Source organism: Lactuca virosa, chromosome 4 (assembly GCF_052849685.1).
Source record: "Lactuca virosa cultivar CGN04683 chromosome 4, Lactuca_virosa_CGN04683_v6, whole genome shotgun sequence".
NCBI lineage: Eukaryota > Viridiplantae > Streptophyta > Magnoliopsida > Asterales > Asteraceae > Lactuca > Lactuca virosa.
In genome coordinates this window covers 88,535,810-88,556,988 of record NC_136429.1, presented here as the reverse complement: position 1 = coordinate 88,556,988, position 21,179 = coordinate 88,535,810, and positions in this window count along the sequence as shown.

Here is a 21,179-nt window from a genome sequence, read left to right as displayed (position 1 = left end):
GAAGATGAAGTTTCTCCTTACCACTCTGAAAGTGGTGTATGTTCTGAGTACATCCATGCCAGTCTTACCAGAATTTGTTGAAGATGAACCTTTGGAGGCAACAAATGAAGATCAAAGTGGGAAAATGATGATTACATATGTCGTGGTCATATTCTCAATGGTATGTCTGACTCTCTTTTTGATATCTATCAAAATTTCGAATCTGGAAAAGAATTATGGGATTATCTTGAATCCAAGTACATGGCTATATTAAAAATGCATCAGAAAACTGATTTTTCAGATAATTGACCATTGGTTTGACCCTTATCCATATATCCATTTTATGACAGTTTTTATAGTTTTATGACAGAGGTACGTACGAAATATCATCAAACATTCTTTGTTCTTGTCTCTCTCTGAGTCTTTATCCGATTAAAGAGTGGGAGTGCCACCCAAATACTTTAATCTGAAAGTGAAACAACAATTCTCAGAATTTCCAAGGCTATTTTTTCCTGATTTTCTTACAAAGATTAAAGTATTTCTGTGATCATGGCAAGTGGTGATTCCGAGAAGGAAATGACAAGTAAGTTTGAAAAACTGAACAAGTTTGAAGGGCAAGATTTTTGTAGATGGCAGAAGAAGATGAAGTTTCTCCTTACCACTCTGAAAGTGGTGTATGTTCTGAGTACAACCATGCCAGTCTTACCAGAATCTGTTGAAGATGAACCTTTGGAGGCAACAAGAAGAAGATCAAAGTGGGAAAATAATGATTACATATGTCGTGGTCATATTCTCAATGGTATGTCTGTCTCTCTTTTTGATATCTATCAAAATTTCGAATCTGCAAAAGAACTATGGGATTCTCTTGAATCCAAGTACATGGCTGAAGATGCTTCTAGTAAGAAGTTTCTTGTTAGTAACTTTATGGGTTACAAGATGATTGACTCCAGGCCTGTTATGGAACAATTCCATGAAATGTTAAGGATTTTGGGACAGTTTGCTCAACACAATCTGAAAATAAATGAAGCCATTTCTGTGGCTGTGATCATTGACAAACTGCCCCCTTCCTGGAAGGATTTTAAACACAATCTAAAACATAATTGACCATTGGTTTGACCCTTATCCATATAGGGTATGTTGCTATATTAAAAATGCATCAGAAAATTGATTTTTCAGATAATTGACCATTGGTTTGACCCTTATCCATATATCCGTTTTATGACAGTTTTTATAGTTTTATGACAGTTTAAAACTGTCATATGACAGTTTTCAGACAAGGATCTAAAAGTTGGTTTTTGGTCTCATTTTCTGGTACATACGAAATATCATCAAACATTCTTCGTTCTTGTCTCTCTCTGAGTCTTATCCGATTAAAGATTGGGAGTGCCACCCAAATACTTTAATCTGAAAATGAAACAACAATTCTCAGAATTTCCAAGGCTATTTTTTCCCGATTTTTTTACAAAGATTAAAGTATTTCTGTGATCATGGCAAGTGGTGATTCTGTGAAGGAAATGACAAGTAAGTTTGAAAAACTAAACAAGTTTGAAGGGCAAGATTTTCGTAGATGGTAGAAGAAGATGAAGTTTCTCATTACCACTCTGAAAGTGGTGTATGTTCTGAGTACACCCATGCCAGTCTTACCAGAATCTGTTGAAGATGAACCTTTGGAGGCAACAAGAAGAAGATCAAAGTGGGAAAATGATGATTACATATGTCGTGGTCATATTCTCAATGGTATGTCTGTCTCTCTTTTTGATATCTATCAAAATTTCGAATCTGCAAAAGAACTATGGGATTCTCTTGAATCCAAGTACATGGCTGAAGATGCTTCTAGTAAGAAGTTTCTTGTTAGTAACTTTATGGGTTACAAGATGATTGACTCCAGGCCTGTTATGGAACAATTCCATGAAATGTTAAGGATTTTGGGACAGTTTGCTCAACACAATCTGAAAATGGATGAAGCCATTTCTGTGGCTGTGATCATTGACAAACCGCCCCCTTCCTGGAAGGATTTTAAACACAATCTAAAACATAATTGACCATTGGTTTGACCCTTATCCATATAAGGTATGTTGCTATATTAAAAATGCATCAGAAAATTGATTTTTCAGATAATTGACCATTGGTTTGACCCTTATCCATATATCCGTTTTATGACAGTTTTTATAGTTTTATGACAGTTTAGAACTGTCATATGACAGTTTTCAGACAAGGATCTAAAAGTTGGTTTTTGGTCTCATTTTCTGGTACATACGAAATATCATCAGACATTCTTTGTTCTTGTCTCTCTCTGAGTCTTATCCGATTAAAGATTGGGAGTGCCACCCAAATACTTTAATCTGAAAGTGAAACCACAATTCTCAGAATTTCCAAGGCTATTTTATCCCGATTTTCTTACAAAGATTAAAGTATTTCTGTGATCATGGCAAGTGGTGATTCTGTGAAGGAAATGACTGTTGGGTTTTAGTATACTACAACATCCTATGGTGAACATACAACCCTAAATACCTTGGATCTATGTTTTCTCTATTATACATGCAAATATGAAGTTTCCAAGATATTACCCTATACTAGCATACAAATATCATATACTTGGGTAATAAAATAGATAGAATACATACCTTTTTTTGATGTAACTTGTCTTCATGAAGCTTGAGTGCCTAGTGCCCCAAGTGTGACACCTCAAATGGTTCACACAACACCATGAACACTTGGAATAACCTTGAGAATAAGGACACTTTGGTTCTCTCTAGTGAAATCGGCCTTGCCCTTTTGTGTACACACACTAGTGCCCATTTCACCAACCAAGGACATCTTTATATAGTGTGGAGATTAGGGTTAAACCCTAATACCCTCGACGTTTCATTTCATATGTTCCATGGGTTAAACACTCCATGGACTATCCATGAAAGCTTAGCCCAACCTAAATGAACTTGGCCCATCACACACATATATCTTAGAGTCCATATTTAATTAGTTCCTTTTGATCACTTAATTAGTTATAAATTAATTCTTGATCAATACTAATTAAATAATATGATTATATATTAATATATTAGAACTTATAATATATTAATATAAATCACTTGTATCATTTTTCCTCATCTTGTCTATCCAATTGTCCCGATGCCATGCAACCCAAATGGACCATGCCGGGTCTGGTCAAGTCTTACCAATTGTAGTTATGGGCTTAGACATTAATCCAACAGTCTCCCACTTGGATAAGTCTAAAACTATTATTGAGTATGACTTCAAACCCCGACTAGCAATCGTAGCTCTCAAAAGCTTCTGTCGAACTTTGACCTTGCCGATGAACTCTGACCTTTGTCAATGACTTGTCCATTAGATAAGGGATCATATATTCCTCCATTCTAGATATCATATGGACTGAGACATGGATTATAAATCATTCTCTCTGTCCATTTGTTGTTTCCCGATTTCCGATTTATGACGACCGACTGATTGAACAAATCAAATCAGTCTTGGCTTGGCCAAGCACTCACATGTGTCATCGCTAAATCATCGAGGGGCCCACAGATATCGCTTTTATCCCGAAGGTAAAAGGAATGGATAAACTTCGACTCATATGGCTTGTTCTACTACTTGTTGAATCATACACAAAGGCACGTTTTATAACATCGAGTTACCAATGCGTTTTCGTGCAATCAATGTATAACCAACTCATAGTAACAACTCATATCTCTAGGTTTTAAGAATATAAGATATTATCGTCTCATGATCACTCGTGATAAAATCCATGAAGTGATTCAAATGACCGTGGGTTGAATCCAATACTCAGAACTTATGAGCACTCATGAGTGTTGTAGCACCGCTTTGTCCAACATCTTAGACCTCAACCACCCAACCCATGACAGTCTTGATTCATATTTACTTTCAACATATGACCGACTGTGGATAGTTTGAATAACTTAGTCATTCAGGAAGAATGACCTAGTTTATTCTGGAAGTCAAAACATGCAAAATGAAACACAAGAATAAATGAATCAAATATGGTATCAAACCCTATGAATATAAATAGACCACTTTTATTTATCACCATACTGATTACTCATTATTTCATTGTTTCGGTTTTATCAACTTTATACCTGAATTAAAAACACTAGTTGTCCCATGCTTCAAGCATGTACACTATGTTTTTATAAACAATAGCTTTGCCATACACCAAGTATGCACTCTATGTTTGTCTATGATACTTACTTTGTGAAATAAACCAATTGAACATAATTTTAATGATTCTAATTTCACACTCCCAAATCCTTATCGAAAAATGTGTGAATTTCAAATTCCTATCATTTATCGAAATCTGTTTAGATTTTAAACTTATATGCACTGACCCTCCAGTAATGAATATGTACAAAGTAACAAAGACTTGTCAACAGTCATTATAAGGTATTCCAATGGAGATCAACTCCATGGAAACTAAGTCTCATATTCAAAGTACATTGCTTTGGACATGCTTCTTGCATTAAGTTTTCTAATCTTACACAGATAACTTCCACCAATGGAGACAACTCCATATTCTCGTTTTGACTATCACTTCTGAACAAGAGATGCCTCTTTTCAGAATATGTCAATATGGTCCTTCCAAAATTATCACTATACTTCCAACTGTCCCTGAGCAACCAATCTTTGGTAAACCTCAGATTGTCCTCGACAATTGCTTAATCAATTTAGTCATATCCAATTCTAGACCTTTTCCCTTCTTAATGCCTCTGGGCACTTGTAAAAATTTACAAATAGCAAATATTATAGCACATGCAATCGATCTTGTACCCAAAGCAAATGGTACATGATTCATAAAGACATGATTCTAGACCAGTCTTTTTCTACAATATTTTTATTTGCCATGTTTTCAAAATTTGACTATGAAGAGGGATGTCGTAATCATAATCGAATGTTGAGAACGCAATATATAGAATTTCCTTAAGTTGAACCAATCCAACATGAAATTAATATATATATTCTTGACTAAAGATGATTAAGGTCTTAATCTAAGCCTTTAGAACTGAAATGAAGTATATCCTCTCCCTTAATTATAGCAAAATAACTTTTTCAATCCTTGCAGCCTCACGAATTGAAACTTTTGTTTTCTATAATTAACATTGCTAACTTGCAACACTAACAATAATTATCATGCTCCCACTAACATGATGATTATTAGCATAACACTTATGCTCCCACTAGCTTTGACATGTACTCAGAAATCAGCTGGACTTCTAGAAATCAATACTTTATTGACTTTCTTACCAAAGTTCAGATTTCTGATACGAGATGCTTTGATAAAACTTTATCAAAATTATACACCTTTCCTTAGATAGCATGCATGTGTGTCAAAACAATTTCAGAACTATGAAAAGGGATGCCGTAATCATAGTCTCAATTGTTTAGACCTTTTGCCATCTGCTTCAAATCTACTTGGTGGAAGTGTTTCCTCACCATCATTTTCATGAATCGGAGAGAAACCTTATGACCCTTAGATTTTATGGTGTATGTGTTCTTATCCATGTGAATCGTCAAAACCATAGTCACAAGACAAGGATAATGACAAATCCAAACTCATATGGACTGAACTTATGCAATCTTAACTTCTTGCCACCTGGCAGTACAGGGCCTGCCATTGCTTCCAAGTTGTTATGCAACCAACTGAGAACTTTCAGAACTCCTATGCAAAGCCAACTTTAACTGGAATGGGCACAGAATATGTCAACACGATAGGTTATAAACCTCAAGTCGTGTGCTAGTGAAGAACCTCAGGGTTTATTCTTGATTAGTTCTTGAAATTCTTTTTAGGATCTTTAAGACTCCCACTGTCCTCTTGACATATAAGACTATCTTGCCAAATATTCAAGAGATAGTGCGTATTCTTTATCAAGACAAACACTTCACACAATTGGCCTTAGTTGGTCTTTGTTTTATCCAAAACATCACAACTTACCAATTTCAAATGTACAAGAGTAGGACACTTTTACTCTTACATTTGACAAGTGTTTTAAACCTTTCTTTAAGATATATCACTCAAGTTACAATCTTGGAGTATGACTCTAAGAATTGTTTTGGAACGAAGTATGACTCATCTTCCTGATCTAACAATTTCAACAATTCATGACTCCTCTTCTTAGTCATAAGAATGCACTAAGATGACCTTTAGAGGACTAATTGTGATATGATTTCTAAATCATTAAGATGATCACAAACATGATACTAAAGTACTATCCCATCTTTTCAGATTTGAGAAACTTTTATCTTTCTGCCTAATTTGATTCTTCCCATTCGTTCTGCCATACATTGAGACTTTTCCAATGTTTCAGAATTATACTTAAAATTGTAAGTATAACCATATTTACTAAACTTTAGTAAATCAAATAGTCTTAACGAGCTTTGTGGTGGACATGACCAGTGTACAAGAATGTGTACTCGATCCCTTTAGTCCTTCACTTGATTCACACATCCATGTGAACAAGTCTTAATTTTCCAATGCTTGAAAGTTCTCATTCATCATACTATTCAACTTGAATGATTCAAAGTTTCTATCCAACTGAAGCCTTGGGAATGAGAATCTTTCCTTATTTGGTAAATTATGACACTACCACAAACGAAAGAATCAACTCCATTTTTTTTCAAATATTGCTATCAATGGAATCATATAAACAACCATTTTTCACAAATGCCACTTGTAAGGATATTTAAAATAAATATAAAATTAAAACCTTTTATTTTATTTCAAAACTTTGCGGAAAAAACTTATGCTTACAGTGCAAATAAATATGAAAAGCTTGTTGTTATCTATTCCTAAGCAATATATCATAACTCCTAAGTAACAGCTCAAAAATTCTGATGCGATCGAAATCCATCTTCGTGATCAGAATCAACATGTACTTCCTTTAAGTTTCTTCACTTTTCTTTGATTCTTATAACATCAACATGTGACCCAGTCACATCATGTAATAAGAATCTCCAAGTAGGAACTTAATAGAGTTAGACAATGGACTTTACCTGAAATAAAGTCAAACTCATTGACTTTACCATCCTTAGGTAAGTTTGGCAGCTTCGTAACCAAAGCCCCTTCCTTTAGCAATAGAAACATATGGACCCTTAGGTAATAGTACATGGGACTATCTCAGACTTAGCCTTTCTCTTTACCATTTGGTCAACCAAGTTGACTATGGCCAATCCCTTTCCATTGGGAAGAGAATGCTTTTCTGGATTTCCTGTGTCACTATTGTCCCTGTCCATAACGTTTTGGGAAGTCGATCTTCTAATCAAATTTGCTTTACTAGCCTTCCAAATCATTGCTGATTCAGCAATACCAAGCAAATAGATAAGATCATTAAGGGTCTTGTCATAGTCTGTTTCATAGGAGTCCCAAAGGAACTCACTATGTGACTTAGAAAGTGATTTAACAACCAGCTTTCTCAAGACTTTTACACCCAACTCTCCCGACTTGTCAATATGTGACTTCATCTCCAAGATGTGATCACACCTAGACCTTGCCTTGCCAATAGGGCTTGAGTGACCTTAAACTTTTCAAGAACTTGTGGGTTAGGGAGAATAACTGGAGGAGGTGAAAGAAGTAAAGTTCTAAGAGATTTGGGAAGATCATAGATGTCTGAACTTAGACATCTTTTAAGAGATATTCAAGATAGTTGATCTAAAGTCCTTAATATAACACCCAATATGAAATATTAAGGCTAGGATCCAACAACCTATTTATAACTGGAAGAGGGATGTCGTAATCCGAGTTATAAAATAGTTGAAGGTAGGTAAATGACGATTTACCAATTTCCACCATGAAAAACGAAATATAATTAAGTTTTAATTGGATTTGAAACTCCTAGATCTTTTGAGATTCATTGAACTTTTCAATGGCATGTTCCAATCTCGAGTGTGCCCTTCAGGTTTTGTGACTGGGATGCCGAGGATCACAAAACAAGGTGTGAAGTAACCATGCAAATATACTTGGTACCCTTAATATTTACCCCTCAATCGATGTGCCGGTTAACCACACGAGCTCCACCGATACTATGATAAATATTAAGTTACCCTTTGCCTACCTTGTTGAATCCAGGTTAGTGTGCCGGTTAACCACACACGCTCCACTAACGGTTTAAGCAAAGTGCAAAGCGTAATTTCATGGATTAGCACCTTATTCACATTTTCCTAAGTAACTAAGATTGAGAATTTATAAGTGTTTAGTTACTTAGTATTTATCATTAATACTTTTAATGAAGGGAGAATTATAGTCCTTGTTCTACCTGTTCGGCTAACGACCCTCCACCAGTCAAGGAAGTGGTGGGTGAGAGTGGACACCCATTAAGCTGCTATTTTATAGGCAACAACCTTATACCCCCCTTATAGACCGGCTTCGTGAATGAGGCCTACTAATGGTAAGACTGACTTGCTCTTATATATATATATATATATATATATATATATATATATATATATATATATATATATATATATATTATTAACTTATAATATTATAAAGTATAAGGGTTGAATTTTAACTTTTAAAATTCTAAGGGCTTAACCTGGAATTAAAGTATTCATTAGAGATAACTTTTCAAATTCCAAAACTTGAGGGCAAGTTTTGAAACTATTTAAAACTCTTGGATTTTCATAACTTATGAGTTTTAAGTAAAGCTTTAAAACCTTTAATGAAGAGACTCTTGGACATCCATAACTTGAGGACAAGTTATGGAGCCATAAAAACTATTTATAAGAAAAGACACTTCATTTTTTTTTGTAACCTAAGGCATATTTATGAGTTTTTAAGATTCATAAATGTGACTTTTCATATAACTTGAGGACAAGTTACAAAAGAACACATTTTATGAACAACTTTTAGATTAATTAGGATTGAAAACAACTAAAACACAAAAAAAAATTCCATTAATCTAAACTAACTCATAAATCAAGGAAACATAGAACTTTTGGTAATCCATAACTTATGGAGTTAAATGCTTGTTTTATGATGAAACTTTTCATGTTCCATAACTTAAGAATAAGTTATGGAATTCTTTAAAACATTAACACCAAATTTTTTAACTCCATAAAAACTTTGAATCAATTTTTTTTTAAAACCTTTTCATATCCATAACTTATGGAGGTTTCAAAACACATAAGATCACAACTTTAAAAAAAACTTTTTGAGCTCCAAAACTTTATGACAAAATTTGTAACTCCTTAAAACATTTAGATCAAACTTTTAAAACTAATAAAATAATCATATCATTTTATCTTTTACTAAATTTGACCTAATTCAACTCATATAGCAAATTATTCAAATTTTACAAATAATTAGTTTTTCACAAAACAAGTAATTATCTTAAAATTTGACAAACTTCTTGTTTTTTTTCTTTTTTTTTCAACTTTGAAAATCAAACATTTGCATGAATATAACAGAAAACAACCCATGGCTCTGATACCACTGTTGGGTTTTAGTATACTACAACATCCTATGGTGCACATACAACCCTAAATACCTTGGATCTATGTTTTCTCTATTATACATGCAAATATGAAGTTTCCAAGATATTACCCTATACTAGCATACAAATATCATATACTTGGGTAATAAAATAGATAGAATACATACCTTTTTTTTTATGTAACTTGTCTTCATGAAGCTTGAGTGCCTAGTGCCCCAAGTGTGACACCTCAAATGGTTCACACAACACCATGAACACTTGGAATAACCTTGAGAATAAGGATACTTTGGTTCTCTCTAGTGAAATCGGCCTTGCCCTTTTGTGTACACACACTAGTGCCCATTTCACCAACGAAGGACATCTTTATATAGTGTGGAGATTAGGGTTAAACCCTAATACCCATGACCTTTCATTTCATATGATCCATGGGTTAAACACTCCATGGACTATCCATGAAAGCTTAGCCCAACCTAAATGAACTTGGCCCATCACACACATATATCTTAGAGTCCATATTTAATTAGTTCATTTTGATCACTTAATTAGTTATAAATTAATTCTTGATCAATACTAATTAAATAATATGATTATATATTAATATATTAGAACTTATAATATATTAATATAAATCACTAGTATCCTTTTTCCTCATCTTGTCTATCCAATTGTCCCGATGCCATGCAACCCAAATGGACCATGCCGGGTCGGGTCAAGTCTTACCAATTATATTTATGGACTTAGACATTAATCCAACAATGACAAGTAAGTTTGAAAAACTGAACAAGATTGAAGGGCAAGATTTTCGTAGATGGCAGAAGAAGATTAAGTTTCTCCTTACCACTCTGAAAGTGGTGTATGTTCTGTGGCTGTGATCATTGACAAACTACCCCCTTCCTGGAAGGATTTTAAACACAATCTAAAACATAATTGACCATTGGTTTGACCCTTATCCATAAAGGGTACGTTGCTATATTAAAAATGCATCAGAAAATTGATTTTTCAGATAATTAACCATTGGTTTGACCCTTATCCATATATCCGTTTTATGACAGTTTTTATAGTTTTATGACAGTTTAAAACTGTCATATGGCAGTTTTCAGACAAGGATCTAAAAGTTGGTTTTTGGTCTCATTTTCTGGTACATACGAAATATCATCAAACATTCTTTGTTCTTGTCTCTCTCTGAGTCTTATCCGATTAAAGATTGGGAGTGCCACCCAAATACTTTAATCTGAAAGTGAAACCACAATTCTCAGAATTTCCAAGGCTATTTTATCCTGATTTTCTTACAAAGATTAAAGCATTTCTGTGATCATGGCAAGTGGTGATTCTGTGAAGGAAATGACAAGTAAGTTTGAAAAACTGAACAAGTTTGAAGGGCAAGATTTTCGTAGATAGCAGAAGAAGATGAAGTTTCTCCTTACCACTCTGAAAGTGGTGTACGTTCTGAGTACACCTATGCCAGTCTTACCAGAATATGTTGAAGATGAACCTTTGGAGGCAACAAGAAGAAGATCAAAGTGGGAAAATGATGACTACATATGTCGTGGTCATATTCTCAATGGTATGTCTGACTCTCTTTTTGATATCTATCAAAATTTCGAATCTGCAAAAGAACTATGGGATTCTCTTGAATCCAAGTACATGACTTAAGATGCTTCTAGTAAGAAGTTTCTTGTTAGTAACTTTATGGGTTACAAGATGATTGACTCCAGGCCTGTTATGGAACAATTCCATGAAATGTTAAGGATTTTGGGACAGTTTGCTCAACAAAATCTGAAAATGGATGAAGCCATTTCTGTGGCTGTGATCATTGACAAACTGCCCCCTTCCTGGAAGGATTTTAAACACAATCTAAAATATAATTGACCATTGGTTTGACCCTTATCCATATAGGGTATGTTGCTATATTAAAAATGCATCAGAAAATTGATTTTTCAGATAACTGACCATTGGTTTGACCCTTATCCATATATCCGTTTTATGACAGTTTTTATAGTTTTATGACAGTTTAAAACTGTCATATGACAGTTTTCAGACAAGGATCTAAAAGTTTGTTTTTGGTCTCATTTTCTGGTACATACGAAATATCATCAAACATTCTTTGCTCTTGTCTCTCTCTGAGTCTTATCCGATTAAAGATTGGGAGTGCCACCCAAATACTTTAATCTGAAAGTGAAACCACAATTCTCAGAATTTCCAAGGCTATTTTATCCCGATTTTCTTAAAAAGATTAAAGTATTTCTGTGATCATGGCAAGTGGTGATTCTGTGAAGGAAATGACAAGTAAGTTTGAAAAACTGAACAAGTTTGAAGAGCAAGATTTTCGTAGATGGCAGAAGAAGATGAAGTTTCTCCTTACCACTCTGAAAGTGGTGTATGTTCTGAGTACACCCATGCCAGTCTTACCAGAATCTGTCGAAGATGAACCTTTGGAGGAAACAAGAAGAAGATCAAAGTGGGAAAATAATGATTACATATGTCGTGGTCATATTCTCAATGGTATGTCTGACTCTCTTTTTGATATCTATCAAAATTTCGAATCTGCAAAAGAACTATGGGATTCTCTTGAATCCAAGTACATGGCTGAAGATGCTTCTAGTAAGAAGTTTCTTGTTAGTAACTTTATGGGTTACAAGATGATTGACTCCAGGCCTGTTATGGAACAATTCCATGAAATGTTAAGGATTTTGGGACAGTTTGCTCAATACAATCTGAAAACGGATGAAGCCATTTCTGTGGTTGTGATCATTGACAAACTGCCCCTTTCCTGGAAGGATTTTAAACACAATCTAAAACATAATTGACCATTGGTTTGACCCTTATCCATATAGGGTATGTTGCTATATTAAAAATGCATCAGAAAATTGATTTTTCAGATAATTGACCATTGGTTTGACCCTTATCCATATATCCGTTTTATGACAAATTTTATAGTTTTATGACAGTTTAAAACTGTCATATGACAGTTTTCAGACAAGGATCTAAAAGTTGGTTTTTGGTCTAATTTTCTGGTACATACGAAATAGCATCAAACATTCTTTGTTCTTGTCTCTCTCTGAGTCTTATCCGATTAAAGATTGGGAGTGCCACCCAAATACTTTAATCTGAAAGTCAAATCACAATTCTCAGAATTTCCAAGGCTATTTTATCCCGATTTTCTTACAAAGATTAAAGTATTTATGTGATCATGGCAAGTGGTGATTATGTGAAGAAAATGACAAGTAAGTTTGAAAAACTGAACAAGTTTGAAGGGCAAGATTTTCGTAGATGGCAGAAGAAGATGAAGTTTCTCCTTACCACTCTGAAAGTGGTGTATGTTCTGTGGCTGTGATCATTGACAAACTACCCCCTTCCTGGAAGGATTTTAAACACAATCTAAAACATAATTGACCATTGGTTTGACCCTTATCCATATAGGGTACGTTGCTATATTAAAAATGCATCAGAAAATTGATTTTTCAGATAATTGACCATTGGTTTGACCCTTATCCATATATCCGTTTTATGACAGTTTTTATAGTTTTATGACAGTTTAAAACTGTCATATGGCAGTTTTCAGACAAGGATCTAAAAGTTGGTTTTTGGTCTCATTTTCTGGTACATACGAAATATCATCAAACATTCTTTGTTCTTGTCTCTCTCTGAGTCTTATCCGATTAAAGATTGGGAGTGCCACCCAAATACTTTAATCTGAAAGTGAAACCACAATTCTCAGAATTTCCAAGGCTATTTTATCCTGATTTTCTTACAAAGATTAAAGCATTTCTGTGATCATGGCAAGTGGTGATTCTGTGAAGGAAATGACAAGTAAGTTTGAAAAACTGAACAAGTTTGAAGGGCAAGATTTTCGTAGATAGCAGAAGAAGATGAAGTTTCTCCTTACCACTCTGAAAGTGGTGTACGTTCTGAGTACACCTATGCCAGTCTTACCAGAATATGTTGAAGATGAACCTTTGGAGGCAACAAGAAGAAGATCAAAGTGGGAAAATGATGATTACATATGTCGTGGTCATATTCTCAATGGTATGTCTGACTCTCTTTTTGATATCTATCAAAATTTCGAATCTGCAAAAGAACTATGGGATTCTCTTGAATCCAAGTACATGACTTAAGATGCTTCTAGTAAGAAGTTTCTTGTTAGTAACTTTATGGGTTACAAGATGATTGACTCCAGGCCTGTTATGGAACAATTCCATGAAATGTTAAGGATTTTGGGACAGTTTGCTCAACAAAATCTGAAAATGGATGAAGCCATTTCTGTGGCTGTGATCATTGACAAACTGCCCCCTTCCTGGAAGGATTTTAAACACAATCTAAAATATAATTGACCATTGGTTTGACCCTTATCCATATAGGGTATGTTGCTATATTAAAAATGCATCAGAAAATTGATTTTTCAGATAACTGACCATTGGTTTGACCCTTATCCATATATCCCTTTTATGACAGTTTTTATAGTTTTATGACAGTTTAAAACTGTCATATGACAGTTTTCAGACAAGGATCTAAAAGTTTGTTTTTGGTCTCATTTTCTGGTACATACGAAATATCATCAAACATTCTTTGCTCTTGTCTCTCTCTGAGTCTTATCCGATTAAAGATTGGGAGTGCCACCCAAATACTTTAATCTGAAAGTGAAACCACAATTCTCAGAATTTCCAAGGCTATTTTATCCCGATTTTCTTAAAAAGATTAAAGTATTTCTGTGATCATGGCAAGTGGTGATTCTGTGAAGGAAATGACAAGTAAGTTTGAAAAACTGAACAAGTTTGAAGAGCAAGATTTTCGTAGATGGCAGAAGAAGATGAAGTTTCTCCTTACCACTCTGAAAGTGGTGTATGTTCTGAGTACACCCATGCCAGTCTTACCAGAATCTGTCGAAGATGAACCTTTGGAGGCAACAAGAAGAAGATCAAAGTGGGAAAATATTGATTACATATGTCGTGGTCATATTCTCAATGGTATGTCTGACTCTCTTTTTGATATCTATCAAAATTTCGAATCTGCAAAAGAACTATGGGATTCTCTTGAATCCAAGTACATGGCTGAAGATGCTTCTAGTAAGAAGTTTCTTGTTAGTAACTTTATGGGTTACAAGATGATTGACTCCAGGCCTGTTATGGAACAATTCCATGAAATGTTAAGGATTTTGGGACAGTTTGCTCAATACAATCTGAAAACGGATGAAGCCATTTCTGTGGTTGTGATCATTGACAAACTGCCCCTTTCCTGGAAGGATTTTAAACACAATCTAAAACATAATTGACCATTGGTTTGACCCTTATCCATATAGGGTATGTTGCTATATTAAAAATGCATCAGAAAATTGATTTTTCAGATAATTGACCATTGGTTTGACCCTTATCCATATATCCGTTTTATGACAAATTTTATAGTTTTATGACAGTTTAAAACTGTCATATGACAGTTTTCAGACAAGGATCTAAAAGTTGGTTTTTGGTCTAATTTTCTGGTACATACGAAATAGCATCAAACATTCTTTGTTCTTGTCTCTCTCTGAGTCTTATCCGATTAAAGATTGGGAGTGCCACCCAAATACTTTAATCTGAAAGTCAAATCACAATTCTCAGAATTTCCAAGGCTATTTTATCCCGATTTTCTTACAAAGATTAAAGTTTTATGTGATCATGGCAAGTGGTGATTATGTGAAGGAAATGACAAGTAAGTTTGAAAAACTGAACAAGTTTGAAGGGCAAGATTTTCGTAGATGGCAGAAGAAGATGAAGTTTCTCCTTACCACTCTGAAAGTGGTGTATGTTCTGAGTACACCCATGTCAGTCTTACCAGAATCTGTCGAAGATGAACCTTTGGAGGCAACAAGAAGAAGATCAAAGTGGGAAAATGATGATTACATATGTCGTGGTCATATTCTCAATGGTATGTCTGACTCTCTTTTTGATATCTATCAAAATTTCGAATCTGCAAAAGAACTATGGGATTCTCTTGAATCCAAGTACATGGCTGAAGATGCTTCTAGTAAGAAGTTTCTTGTTAGTAACTTTATGGGTTACAAGATGATTGACTCCAGGCCTGTTATGGAAAAATTTCATGAAATGTTAAGGATTTTGGGACAGTTTGCTCAACACAATCTGAAAATGGATGAAGCCATTTCTGTGGCAGTGATCATTGACAAACTGCCCCCTTCCTGGAAGGATTTTAAACACAATCTAAAACATAATTGATCATTGGTTTGACCCTTATCCATATAGGGTATGTTGCTATATTAAAAATGCATCAGAAAATTGATTTTTCAGATAATTGACCATTGGTTTGACTCTTATCCATATATCCGTTTTATGACAGTTTAAAACTGTCATATGACAGTTTTCAGACAAGGATCTAAAAGTTGGTTTTTGGAATCATTTTCTGGTACATACGAAATATCATGAAACATTCTTTGTTCTTGTCTCTCTCTGAGTCTTATCCGATTAAAGATTGGGAGTGCCACCCAAATACTTTAATCTAAAAGTGAAACCACAATTCTCAGAATTTCCAAGGCTATTTTATCCCGATTTTCTTACAAAGATTAAAGTATTTCTGTGATCATGGCAAGTGGTGATTCTGTGAAGGAAATGAAAAGTAAGTTTGAAAAACTGAACAAGTTTGAAGGGCAAGATTATCGTAGATGGCAGAAGAATATGAAGTTTCTCCTTACCACTCTGAAAGTGGTGTATGTTCTGAGTACACCCATGCCAGTCTTACTAGAATCTGTCGAAGATGAACCTTTGGAGGCAACAAGAAGAAGATCAAAGTGGGAAAATAATGATTACATATGTCGTGGTCATATTCTCAATGGTATGTATGACTCTCTTTTTGATATCTATCAAAATTTCGAATCTGTAAAAGAACTATGGGATTCTCTTGAATCCAAGTACATGGCTGAAGATGCTTCTAGTAAGAAGTTTCTTGTTAGTAACTTTATGGGTTACAAGATGATTGACTCCAGGCCTGTTATGGAACAATTCCATGAAATGTTAATGATTTTGGGACGGTTTGCTCAACACAATCTGAAAATGGATGAAGCCATTTCTGTGGCAGTGATCATTGACAAACTGCCCCCTTCCTGGAAGGATTTTAAACACAATCTAAAACATAATTAACCATTGGTTTGACCCTTAACCAAATAGGGTATGTTGCTATATTAAAAATGCATCAGAAAATTGATTTTTCAGATAATTGACCATTGGTTTGACCCTTATCCATATATCCGTTTTATGACAGTTTTTATAGTTTTATGACAGTTTAAAACTGTCATATGACAGTTTTCAGACAAGGATCTAAAAGTTGGTTTTTGGTCTCATTTTCTGGTACATACGAAATATCATCAAACATTCTTTGTTCTTGTCTCTCTCTGAGTCTTATCCGATTAAAGATTGGGAGTGCCACCCAAATACTTTAATCTGATAGTGAAACCACAATTCTCAGAATTTCCAAGGCTATTTTATCCCGATTTTCTTACAAAGATTAAAGTATTTATGTGATCGTGGCAAGTGGTGATTCTGTGAAGGAAATGACAAGTAAGTTTGAAAAACTAAACAAGTTTGAAGGGCAAGATTTTTGTAGATGGCAGAAGAAGATGAAGTTTCTCCTTACCACTCTGAAAGTGGTGTATGTTCTGAGTACACCCATGCCAGTCTTACCAGAATCTGTTGAAGATGAACCTTTGGAGGCAACAAGAAGAAGATCAAAGTGGGAAAATGATGATTACATATGTCGTGGTCATATTCTCAATGGTATGTCGGAATCTCTTTTTGATATCTATCAAAATTTCGAATCTGCAAAAGAACTATGGGATTCTCTTGAATCCAACTACATGGCTGAAGATGCTTCTAGTAAGAAGTTTCTTGTTAGTAACTTTATGGGTTACAAGATGATTGACTCCAGGCCTGTTATGGAACAATTCCATGAAATGTTAAGGATTTTGGAACAGTTTGCTCAACACAATCTGAAAATGGATGAAGCCATTTTTGTGGCTGTGATCATTGACAAAGTGCCCCCTTCCTGGAAGGATTTTAAACACAATCTAAAACATAATTGACCATTGGTTTGACCCTTATCCATATAGGGTATGTTGCTATATTAAAAATGCATCAGAAAATTGATTTTTCAGATAATTTACCATTGGTTTGACCCTTATCCATATATCCGTATTATGACAGTTTTTATAGTTTTATGACAGTTTAAAACTGTCATATGACAGTTTTCAGACAAGGATCTAAAAGTTGGTTTTTGGTCTCATTTTCTGGTACATACGAAATATCATTAAACATTCTTTGTTCTTGTCTCTCTCTGAGTCTTATCCGATTAAAGATTGGGAGTGCCACCCAATTACTTTAATCTGATAGTGAAACCATAATTCTCAGAATTTCCAAGGCTATTTTATCCCGATTTTCTTACAAAGATTAAAGTATTTATGTGATCGTGGCAAGTGGTGATTCTGTGAAGGAAATGACAAGTAAGTTTGAAAAACTAAACAAGTTTGAAGGGCAAGATTTTTGTAGATGGCAGAAGAAGATGAAGTTTCTCCTTACCACTCTGAAAGTGGTGTATGTTCTGAGTACACCCATGCCAGTCTTACCTGAATCTGTCGAAGATGAACCTTTGGAAGCAACAAGAAGAAGATCAAAGTGGGAAAATGATGATTACATATGTCGTGGTCATACTCTCAATGGTATGTCTGACTCTCTTTTTGATATCTATCAAAATTTCGAATCCGCAAAAGAACTATGGGATTCTCTTGATTCCAAGTACATGGCTGAAGATGCTTCTAGTAAGAAGTTTCTTGTTAGTAACTTTATGGGTTACAAGATGATTGACTCCAGGCCTGTTATGGAACAATTCCATGAAATGTTAAGTATTTTGGGACGGTTTGCTCAACACAATCTGAAAATGGATGAAGCCATTTCTGTGGCTGTGATCATTGACAAACTGCCCCCTTCCTGCAAGGATTTTAAACACAATCTAAAACATAATTGACCATTGGTTTGACCCTTATCCATATAGGGTATGTTGCTATATTAAAAATGCATCAGAAAATTGATTTTTCAGATAATTGACCATTGGTTTGACCCTTATCCATATATCCGTTTTATGACAGTTTTTATAGTTTTATGACAGTGTAAAACTGTCATATGACAGTTTTCAGACATGGATCTAAAAGTTGGTTTTTGGTCTCATTTTCTGGTACATACGAAATATCATCAAACATTCTTTGTTCTTGTCTCTCTCTGAGTCTTTATCCGATTAAAGATTGGGAGTGCCACCCAAATACTTTAATCTGAAAGTGAAACCACAATTCTCAGAATTTCGAAGGCTATTTTATCCCGATTTTCTTACAAAGATTAAAGTATTTCTGTGATCATGGCAAGTGGTGATTCTGTGAAGGAAATGACAAGTAAGTTTGAAAATCTGAACAAGTTTGAAGAGAAAGATTTTCATAGATGGCAGAAGAAGATGAAGTTTCTCCTTACCACTCTGAAAGTGGTGTATGTTCTGAGTACACCCATGCCAGTCTTACCAGAATCTGTTGAAGATGAACCTTTGGAGGCAACAAGAAGAAGATCAAAGTGGGAAAATGATGATTACATATGTCGTGGTCATATTCTCAATGGTATGTCGGAATCTCTTTTTGATATCTATCAAAATTTCGAATCTGCAAAAGAAGTATGGGATTCTCTTGAATCCAACTACATGGCTGAAGATGCTTCTAGTAAGAAGTTTCTTGTTAGTAACTTTATGGGTTACAAGATGATTGACTCCAGGCCTGTTATGGAACAATTCCATGAAATGTTAAGGATTTTGGAACAGTTTGCTCAACACAATCTGAAAATGGATGAAGCCATTTCTGTGGCTGTGATCATTGACAAAGTGCCCCCTTCCTGGAAGGATTTTAAACACAATCTAAAACATAATTGACCATTGGTTTGACCCTTATCCATATAGGGTATGTTGCTATATTAAAAATGCATCAGAAAATTGATTTTTCAGATAATTTACCATTGGTTTGACCCTTATCCATATATCCGTATTATGACAGTTTTTATAGTTTTATGACAGTTTAAAACTGTCATATGACAGTTTTCAGACAAGGATCTAAAAGTTGGTTTTTGGTCTCATTTTCTGGTACATACGAAATATCATCAAACATTCTTTGTTCTTGTCTCTCTCTGAGTCTTTATCCGATTAAAGATAGGGAGTGCCACCCAAATACTTTAATCTGAAAGTGAAACCACAATTCTCAGAATTTCCAAGGCTATTTTATCCCGATTTTCTTACAAAGATTAAAGTATTTCTGTGATCATGGTAAGTGGTGATTCTGTGAAGGAAATGACAAGTAAGTTTGAAAATTTGAACAAGTTTGAAGAGCAAGATTTTCGTAGATGGAAGAAGAAGATGAAGTTTCTCCTTACCACTCTAAAAGCGGTGTATGTTCTGAGTACACCCATGCCAGTCTTACCAGAATCTGTTGAAGATGAACCTTTGGAGGCAACAAGAAGAAGATCAAAGTGGGAAAATGATGATTACATATGTCGTGGTCATATTCTCAATGGTATGTCTGACTCTCTTTTTGATATCTATCAAAATTTCAAATCTGCAAAAGAACTATGGGATTCTCTTGATTCCAAGTACATGGCTGAAGATGCTTCTAGTAAGAAGTTTCTTTTTAGTAACTTTATGGGTTATAAGATGATGGACTCCAGGCCTGTTATGGAACAATTCCATGAAATGTTAAGGATTTTGGGACAGTTTGCTCAACACAATCTGAAAATGGATGAAGCTATTTCCGTGGCTGTGATCATTGACAAACTGCCCCCTTCCTGGAAGGATTTTAAACACAATCTAAAACGTAATTGACCATTGGTTTGACCCTTATCCATATAGGGTATGTTGCTATATTAAAAATGCATCAGAAAATTGATTTTTCAGATAATTGACCATTGGTTTGACCCTTATCCATATATCCGTTTTATGACAGTTTTTATAGTTTTATGACAGTTTAAAACTGTCATATGACAGTTTTCAGACAAGGATCTAAAAGTTGGTTTTTGGTCTCATTTTCTGGTACATACGAAATATCATCAAACATTCTTTGTTCTTGTCTCTCTCTGAGTCTTATCCGATTAAAGATTGGGAGTGCCACCCAAATACTTTAATCTGAAAGTGAAACCACAATTCTCAGAATTTCCAAGGCTATTTTATCCCGATTTTCTTACAAAGATTAAAGTATTTCTGTGATCATGGCAAGTGGTGATTCTGTGAAGGAAATGACAAGTAAGTTTGAAAAACTGAACAAGTTTGAAGGGCAAGATTTTCGTAGAGGGCAGAAGAAGATGAAGTTTCTCCTTACCACTCTGAAAGTGGTGTATGTTATGAGTACACCCATGCCAGTCTTACCAGAATCTGTTGAAGATGAACCTTTGGAGGCAACAAGAAGAAGATCAAAGTGGGAAAATGATGATTACATATGTCGTGGTCATATTCTCAATGGTATGTCTGACTCTCTTTTTGATATCTATCAAAATTTTGAATCTGCTAAAGAACTATGGGATTCTCTTGAATCCAAGTACATGGCTGAAGATGCTTCTAGTAAGAAGTTTATTGTTAGTAACTTTATGGGTTACAAGATGATTGACTCCAGGCCTGTTATGGAACAATTCCATGAAATGTTAAGGATTTTGGGACAGTTTGCTCAACACAATCTGAAAATGGATGAAGCCATTT